This window comes from Cornus florida, unplaced genomic scaffold, assembly GCF_030987335.1.
Source record: "Cornus florida cultivar Cherokee Brave unplaced genomic scaffold, ASM3098733v1 CherokeeBrave_3.0.0_Hap2_Chr02, whole genome shotgun sequence".
Classification (NCBI taxonomy): domain Eukaryota; kingdom Viridiplantae; phylum Streptophyta; class Magnoliopsida; order Cornales; family Cornaceae; genus Cornus; species Cornus florida.
The window spans coordinates 95834539-95844425 of NW_026775572.1; positions in this window are offsets into that span (position 1 = coordinate 95834539).

Below are 9887 nucleotides of genomic sequence, written 5' to 3' on the forward strand. Positions count from 1 at the left end.
AGATGTACTCCGTAGTTATCCTGGTTTCGCCTTTTTGTTTTGGTTGGGGCTGGATTTCGGGGATGAAATCCCTTTAAGGTGGGAAGGTTGTAATGACCTAGATTTTCACGGATATTTTTTTTTTCCGTTGTCTTTCCTTTCTTCAGTTCCTCTTTGCTTAGTGTCGTCTCGAGTGCTCTGGAGTGATTTCCGAGACTCTTTTCTGTGGATTGACAACTTCCTTTGAGGACCGAGTCGTTTCCATATTTTTCGTTTTTCGACACTATTCACTTTTCGTCCTTTACCCTATTTCGTCTTTTCCCCGTTTGACACTTTGTTGGCATAACCACACTTTTTATGTTCAAAGTTGGTTTTTGACTTCATGTATCTCCATCTTGAGTGGTTTTCACGAAATACGTATCTTTACTTTTGTAAGAAAGTACTCTGGTTGCTCCCGGTGTCCATAGGGGCATGGATGCAAAGTTCTTTGAAATTATTTTCTTTTCTTGGGGTGTTTTTCGTAAATATCTTTTGAAGATATTTTGTTTCAGGGGTTTTTAAGAAAATATTTTTAGAAGATATTTTCATTCTGGGCCATTAGTGCAGTTTTCACTTTTTGGAGGGGCCATTGTGTAATTAATGAAAGTTATTGCTAAATGCCTTTTTTTGAGTCTGGATCCTCGTACGGGATTCATTTTCACTTTTCGTCGAGTCGTGTACTCTTAGAAATTTCTTCTGGTCATTGTTTTCCAGTTTCAGGGTTTCTGGCCCCGGTTAGCGCCAAACTTGTTTGGGGCATAACTTTCTGTTCGGGACTCAATTTTTGACGCCGTTTCTTTTATTGTTCAAATTTTCTCATTTTAAATCTTTTTTGTTCACAGAGTTTTATCATTTGAGAGCGTCTACTCAAATTTTACTTTTTCGGACACTACGGGGCCCATTCGAGGCACTTTTTGAGATTTCTATAAAAGGGGGGTGAGATATTTTATTTTTTCATCTTTCCCACTCTCTTGCACGACCTTAAGCTTCCATGGCAGCCCAAGGGAGGCTGCCACCTTCTCTCTCCTATTTTGAGCTTCATTCCTTCGTCAGAACATAGAAGGGTCTTTGCGTTTAGTATTCGTGTTGACTACGCGCTTCTTTCACCCTTATTAGAACCCATTTCTAACCGTTCTTTGAGTTTGGGTTTGAATTCAAGTTGTGATTTTGATGGGGCTTCCTTGGGGGTATGTGCACGGTGTAGTCCCCGACAAAACCTAGAAGTTTTGTCGGATTCGGAGCGGTTTCCATTTAGTGGCTTTTGAGATTTTCAACTCAAATTGAGGTAGGGGATGTTCTAGACTTTTGTGTGTGTTGTATTGAGTGTTTAGCATGATTATACAATTTAATTGCATGCCTTGTATCAATTCTATAAATTTAGTATTAATTATTTCTTTGTATGAAATTTAATTCATAAGGATGTGTATAACTTAGAATGGAATTGTGGGATGCTAGAAAATCATGTGTTAATATGTTTGTTAACATATATTAAATTGGGATTAATTGAATAAGAATTGCTCTTTTTATTTAATATTTATCTTTGGTGAAAGATTAAATCCCATGGCCATACTTTTCATGAAATGAACTTGTAGTATACTTTTAAATTAAGTCTTAGCATGTTTGTTAACATACTTTAATTTGAGAGTATTTCGACAAGTATGATAATCTAGAGATTTTAAATTAAACGATTAATTAAAATCTATTTAATGGTTCCCTTGGTCCAATTAAGTTTTTTACTTGATAATCATGATGACTAGGACTTGTGTACTAGTATATATTAAATTGGAACATTTGAAGTTGCTTTGAAATTTAGAAGTTTAATTATCATGATATAATTAAATTCTACCTTGTTGTGCCATTGGCCTAATTGAGATTTTAGTGAATGTATGTATATACTATGCTATATTGTATAATATGCATTGATTAGGGGCCATTTGATTGAGATTTGAAAGTTAGGGAATTTAATTAGTTTATTTGATTAAATTCCGTTTCTATTGCTTTAATGATTAAATCCTGAAATTGGCATTGATAGTATGTTTGAAGCATGATTTTAGACTTGTAATAGATCTATAAATCATGTTTTCAATATTGGATTATATTGTTATAGCGTGTAGTGAATCGCACACTGAAGATTCGACATGTGATGTTATTATAGCGCGTAACGAATCGCGCTCTGAAGATTCGACATTGTCATCCTATAGTTGTTGTGGATTTAGAGCATGTGTTGTGTGGTTACAACCAACTTGTGCATGAAGGTAGTTTCGTGTACTGTTTAATACGTATATAAGTTGTTAACTTATTTATTTTGGAGTTGCTTGGGACATTGTTAAGCTGCGATGGCTAGGGTTTGGCTCTAGTACGGGGACAAGAGTCCTCTAAGTCAAAAGTTCGCGCGTTGGGTAGGCTGCCTGGGGGTTAGTAGCTCCAAATTAGCCCTATAAAGTTCGCGCGTTGGTTAGGCTGCCTGGGGGTTAGTAGCTCCAAATTTGCCTTGTCTCGACGGAAATCCGAACTGTGATGTCCAAGTCTTCCACTATTTGATTTCGCATTCAATTCCAAGTTGACAACCAATGTTTAATTGTGACTTGTGGTTTTGGTAATTGGCGATTTAATGTTGTTAAGTACATCCACACTAAATTGATATATTTAGTTGATTTCACACTTTTAGATTGCTGGTTGATAACCTAGAGAATCTATGTCTTGATGTGTGGTATTAGATATTCTAATTATGCTAAATTGTTATATTTAGTTGATGTTGCATTTTAGACTTCAAGTTGATAACCTTGAGAACCATATGTTGTTGCTTTGTGTAAGCATGCTCCTATGTTGTTGGTTTGTGTAAGCATGACCCTATGTTGTTAAAATTGCATGAATGAGGTGATTGATGCTAGAAATGATCTTAGGTAGCTAGGATGCTCCCTGAGTCTCACCTTGACATAGACGTTAGGTGGAATGAACCACAATAATTAAATCATGCAACTTGTAAAACTTTAGGTCGATGCATGCTCATTTCCTACGAGTAGCTTTATGTTACTCGCCCCTACGATACTAGGGCATATTTCAGGTACAGGTTACAGGATTGGAGATTGCAATTGCTTGGGTGATTTGCTGAGTTGAGCTTTTTTTGAAGCATTCTTGTTTACATGCAAGTGTTAGCATGTTTATGATTTGTCTATGAAATGTAATTTTTCTAACTTGGAGGTTTGACATGTCAAATGTTGTAAATGTATTGTAATGAGACCATAGGCCATTGTAGCACATCTATTTTATCATATTATATACACTTGCATGCTCACTTTGGCAAACAATACCTTCCTTGATGAAACAAAAACTCTAAGTAGCATTTTTAGGGAGTTTTACCCTATTCTGTTCCAGGGACATTTCGGGTATTTCACAATGCATTTTTTTCATTTTTCTTCACATGTCACGTAGAAAACTCAATTTTGAGGGGTGTTTATTCTTTTTGTTTTTCCAGAAAACATCATCTTGGCCCTCAAAAATCAATATTTTTTCCGAAAAATCCTTGCTGCTAGGTTTTGCAAATTTTTAGTACAAATGTAGTTGGTACTATTCATCAACTTTTTTTTGAAAATCGTCATGGCCGATCTGAAACTTCCGGAGGTCTTGTGGGTGTATTTTAAGATTGAATTTTCAATTTAGGCATTTTAAGAACCTCCCGAAGCCCTATTTCCAAAACTTGGGCAGTAGCTCGGATTAGTTTTTTTTTCCTCTTGCCTGATTTTCTTGGGGGCATTCTGGGCATTTTATAATGCATTTTTTTTTTGTTTTCGTCCACATTAGGGGTGAGAAACTTGATTTTAGAGGGGGTTTCTTTTTTGAGTTTTTCCAAAAAAAGTCCGTTTAGATGCCCGTTTTTACTCTCAGTTACATCAGTGGTGGGTTATCCTCGTCGGGCCGCCACGACATCATTTTTGTTTTTGACCTTTCTCTCCCGTTCGGACTCTAAATTGAGTAAACTTGTTTTGAACTTGACTAATTTGTCATTGTCTTTCCAGCGGTGTGCTCGATAGCACCTGAATCCACTTTTTGCAAAATGACCATTTTGCCCCTAGGTTCTTTTTGTCCGTTTTTGAAACGACACCCTTGCATTTGTTTCCTTTGGGTTCTGTAACCTCATTGAGGGTCACATTGGTGTCTTAGAGATGCATTGTATCCCTAGAGACCGTTGTTTCACCTTTCGCTTCCGCATTTAGGATCCATTATTGGGTCATCTTTTGGTTATCACTGACGTACCGGGTTTACAAAACTTGGGCCATCACAAGTGATATCAGAGCTCCTAGGTTTGAAAACGTTAGGACGGCGGGTTTTGGGTGCATATCATGCTTTTGTTGCTATGCTCTATGTGTTTATATGTTTTATGATAACATGTTTTAGTTGATAACATGATTATGTGCTTACGTGCTACATGTTGTATGCCATTCGTTTAACATTATTTTATTCTAATGTAAAGAGCATGACATGTGACGTATGCCAGATTAGAATTGTATATGCATAATTATGTTGCATATTTGGCATGACACGGGATTGGTCATTGAGGCACGAGTTGAGGTTGATGGTGATTGTAGTCACAGTTTCGTGGTAGTATAAGTTGTTGTCGACCTAGTATTGGTTTTAAGGTAGGTGGATGGTCACCTTTTGTTTAGGCCCTCGTGAGATGAGTTGTTTGGCGTTACCATAGTGCTGGATTTGTTGGTTTGGGGCCATTATGAGGTTATGGACCTCTTAGGATCCTTAATTGTTCAGGATGATTCCTCTAGAACTTGCGTTTTACGTAGGCGGGTACGTTGTGGGCGTGTGCATGGCAATGTCATGCTACCGTACTGGCATTCTACATGTGCAGTTCGGATGGAATCAGTGTCGATTTTGTTTTGATAGGCGCTGTCCTTTTGATCGATGATGATAGTGTTTGTTTTGGGGATCAGTTGTGGTGATTGATTTGGTTGTTATTGGCATGGCTATAGTTACCATTTTCTTCGGAGTTCTCCTTGAGTGATGACGCTTTTGGGATTAAGTCGATTGATTGATGTTTCGAGTAGAGAGAGCATTGCATTTTTAGCGTCACTTGTAGTGTTACCTCTAGATTTTGAGTTAGATTGTTAGAGTCTTACCATTGTGGTAAGGGTTCATATTTGTTTTGAGACAGGTTGATGTCGTATTGGTTTTTGGAGACAATTTATGGCTAGGACTGATCCTTCCTTTTGCTTAGACACTCTAGGACACGATGTCCATAGGGTTCATTGTTGCATCATTTTATCTTTTCCAGTTTCGTTTACTACCATGTTAGTAGTATGATTTATGATGTTGTGATGCATGAGTAGATGGAGGTGTATCCACATTTGCCTTCTTGTTGTGTGACATTAGCATGCCTTCCTTATATGCTTAGAGATGCCATACTGTTATTACGCTTTAATGACATGCTTTTGTGCTTACGTGGAGACATGTTGCATGTACCTTTGATTTTTTTCGATGTGAGTAGATTTCTTTCTGGTAGTTGCATTCCTTGTCACATGCATGACTTCCAGGTTTAGGTTCCCTTTTGTTTCTCCTCAGTCGCACGCAGTGTCTATGTGGGTTTCCGTAAGAGTTTCGTTGTGAGATTCCTTGTAGAGGAGTTGTCACATTTGTTCCATCTTGAGCTGTCCATTTCCCTAAGGTGGGAAGGATGCTCCATTTTCGTGTTTGTCATATCGACACTTGTAGGAGGATAGGGTTTCTTCTCTTTTCTTGGTTCGTGTTAAGGACTTTACAAGGAGTGAGTCTCTTCTTTTCGTTGCGTTGTGCACAGTTCTTGGTTGGTTGGTTCGTGAGGATCTCCGTTGTTGTTTTGAGTCCTTGGTGAGGATTTGATGGATTTTGGTCGACTTACTTCCATATAGGGGGTGAAGTCTTTGACCTTGTTGTCTTTCATTTTAGAGATGGGGTTGTGGTGTTGTCCTTTTTAGGACTGGTGGTTCTCTTTCTTTCGTGTCTTCCTTGGGGAGTTTTTGCTGTGGTTGTTGACGGAATTGTGGTGCTCGGAGTGAGTTCATTGGTGTGAGATCATTTTATGGGGACTTGTGTCCATATCATTGAGGATTTGTTTGATTGTGAGGTGAGCTCGATGCTCTTTTGAGAATGTCTTTTAGAGACTTGTTTCCGTTTGGAGGTCTGGATGTGGTTAACTTTTAGGAGGAGTTTTGAAGGATCGCTGTTGGATATGGCTTGTTGTAGAGTTTCTCGTCCTAGTTATAAGTAGGCATGGTTTTGAGGAATCGTAGTTCTAGTGGTTGTTTATGGATTGATAGAAATTGAGGAATTTTGATTTAGCTTGGTGTTGCCAAGCATGGTTTTGAGAGATTCATCTTGTGACCTTAGTTGTTGGCATTTTGATGTGTGTGCCACTTAGTGGATTTGTATTTTGAGGATTTAGTTATCCGGGATAGGGATGTGGATCTGATATTTGATTATGGTGTAGTCTTGTAATTGATCTATTTCATGGAGGTATGAAGGACTTTCGATGAAATGTCTTATTGTGAGGTTCGTTTTGATTTCTGTAGGCGTTGATTTGCTTGTCAGGTTTTGGATTCCTGATTAATGTTGTTAATAGTGGTATTTTGAGACATTGGAGATGTTGGTTTTGTTATATTGAGGATTTAAGGCCTTAAGCATCGTGGTACCTATGGCATTGTTGTCAGAGTTTTGGGATTGGCTAGGATGGTCTGGCCAGACATCTTTGGACTATATCTCAACTCTCACAAAATGTTGGTCTCCGTAGTGCTTTTGGCAATGATTATTTTTGACATTGATGTCATTTGTATCGAGAGGTTTCTTGGGTAGACCTTGTGGGGGGCAAGTTATGAATTAGTGCCTTATACTGCCATGCTACCGTATAAAGTTGTGTGTTGTGGGCGAGTACTAGTTGCCGTCGATGCTACCTTACTGACGAGTAAGTGTGGGCGGGCACTAGGCACTGTCATTGCTACCACACATTTGAGTACGTCGTGGGTGTGTTCTGGTCGCTATTCGTACTACCGCATCGTCTTGTTCGGTACCCTGATATGATACGTGGTTATCTTGGAGATCTTTTGGTGGTCGTTGTTGGATCAGTATGATGGTTCATCTTGAGGGATGTTTATGGTTGTTGTCTTCCGTTCCTTTGTCTCATCTTGGGTTCTGTGTGTGAGTTCTGACTTCTTGGGTGGCTATTTAGTCAATTTTTTTTTGAGAGGTTGTCCTGTCATCAGCACGTGGGTGCGAATGACATTGGTCTATGCGTTGTCTTTCAGCTTTGGGATTGCTTTTGTATCACGTTGTGTGGGATACTCAGAGATGTACTCCGTAGTTATCCTGGTTTCGCCTTTTTGTTTTGGTTGGGGCTGGATTTCAGGGACGAAATCCCTTTAAGGTGGGAAGGTTGTAATGACCCGGATTTTCACGGATATTTTTTTTTTCCGTTGTCTTTCCTTTCTGAGTTCAGTTCCTCTTCGCTTAGTGTCGTCTCGAGTGCTCTGGAGTGATTTCCGAGACTCTTTTCTGTGGATTGACAACTTCCTTTGAGGACCGAGTCGTTTCAACATTTTTCTTTTTTCGACATTATTCACTTTTCGTCCTTTTCCTTATTTTGTCCTTTTCCCTATTTCGTCTTTTCCCCGTTTGACACTTTGTTGGCATAACCACACTTCTTGTGTTCGAAGTTGGTTTTTGACTTCATGTATCTCCATCTTGAGTGGTTTCCATGAAATACGTATCTTTACTTTTGCAAGAAAGTACTTTGGTTGCTCCCGGTGTCCATAGGGGCTTGGATGCAAAGTTCTTTGAAATTATTTTCTTTTCTTGGGGTGTTTTTCGTAAATATCTTTCGAAGATATTTTCTTTCAGGGGTTTTTAAGAAAATATTTTTGGAAGATATTTTCATTCTGGGCCATTAGTGCAGTTTTCACTTTTTGGTGGGGCCATTGTGTAATTAATGAAAGTTATTGCTAAATGTCTTGTTTTGAGCCTGGATCCTCGTACGGGATTCATTTTCACTTTTCGTCGAGTCGTGTACTCTTAGAAATTCCTTCTGGTCATTGTTTTCCAGTTTCAGGGTTTCTGGCCCCGGTTAGCGCCAAACTTGTTTGGGGCATAACTTTCTGTTCGGGACTCGATTTTGAAGCCGTTTCTTCAGTTGTTCATATTTTCTCATTTTGAATCTTTTTTGTTCACAAAGTTTTATCATTTGAGCGCGTCTGCTCAAATTTCACTTTTTCGGACCCGGCGAGGCCCATTCGGGGCACTTTTTGAGATTTCTATAAAAGGGGGGTGAGATATTTTATTTTTTCATCTTTCCCACTCTCTTGCACGACCTTAAGCTTCCATGGCAACCCAAGGGAGGCTGCCACCTTCTCTCTCCTCTTTTAAGCTTCATTCCTTCGTCAGAACATAGAAGGGCCTTTGCATTTAGTATTCGTGTTGACTACATGCTTCTTTCACCCTTATTAGAACCCATTTCTGACCATTCTTTGAGTTTGGGTTTGAAGTCAAGTTGTGATTTTGATGGGGCTTCCTTGGGGGTATGTGCACGGTGTAGTCCCCGACAAAACCTAGAAGTTTCGTCGGATTCGGAGCGGTTTCCATTTGGTGGCTTTTGAGATTTTCATCTCAAATTGAGGTAGGGGATGTTCTAGGCTTTTGTGTGTGTTTTATTGAGTGTTTAGCATGATTATACAACTTAATTGCATGCCTTGTATCAATTCTAGAAATTTAGTATTAATTATTTCTTTGTATGAAATTTAATTCACAAGGATGTGTATAACTTAGAATGGAATTGTGGCATGCTAGAAAATTATGTCTTAATATGTTTGTTAACATATATTAAATTGGGATTAATTGAATAAGAATTGCACTTTTTATTTAATATTTATCTTTGGTGAAAGATTAAATCCAATGGCCATACTTTTTATGAAATGAACTTGTAGTATACTTTTAAATTAAGTCTTAGCATGTTTGTTTACATACTTTAATTTGAGAGTATTTGGACAAGTATGATAATCTAGAGATTTTAAATTAAACGATTAATTAAAATCTATTTAATGGTTCCCTTGGCCCAATTAAGTTTTTTACTTGATTATCATGATGACTAGGACTTGTGTACTAGTATATATTAAATTGGGAATATTTGAAGTTGCGTTGAAATTTAGAAGTTTAATTATCATGATATAATTAAATTCTACCTTGTTGTGCCATTGGCTTAATTGAGATTTTAGTGAATGTATGTATATACTATGCTATATTGTATAATATGCATTGATTAGGGGCGATTTGATTGAGATTTGAAAGTTAGGGAATTTAATTAGTTTATTTGATTAAATTCCGTTTCTATTGCTTTAATGATTAAATCCTGAAATTGGCATTGATAGTATATTTGAAGCATGATTTTAGACTTGTAATAGATTTATAAATCATGTTTTCAATATTGGATTATATTGTTATAGCGTGTAGCGAATCGCACACTGAAGATTCGACATGTGATGTTATTATAGCGCGTAACGAATCGCGCTCTGAAGATTCGACATTGTCATCCTATAGTTGTTGTGGATTTAGAGCATGTGTTGTGTGGTTACAACCTACTTGTGCATGAAGGTAGTTTCGTGTACTGTTTAATACGTATATAAGTTGTTAACTTATTTATTTTGGAGTTGCTTGGGAGATTGTTATGCTGTGATGGCTAGGGTTTGGCTCTAGTAAGGGGAGAAGAGTCCTCTAAGTCAAAAGTTCGCGCGTTGGGTAGGCTGCCTGGGGGTTAGTAGCTCCAAATTAGCCCTATAAAGTTCGCGCGTTGGGTAGGCTGCCTAGGGGTTAGTAGCTCCAAATTTGCCTTGTCTCGGTGG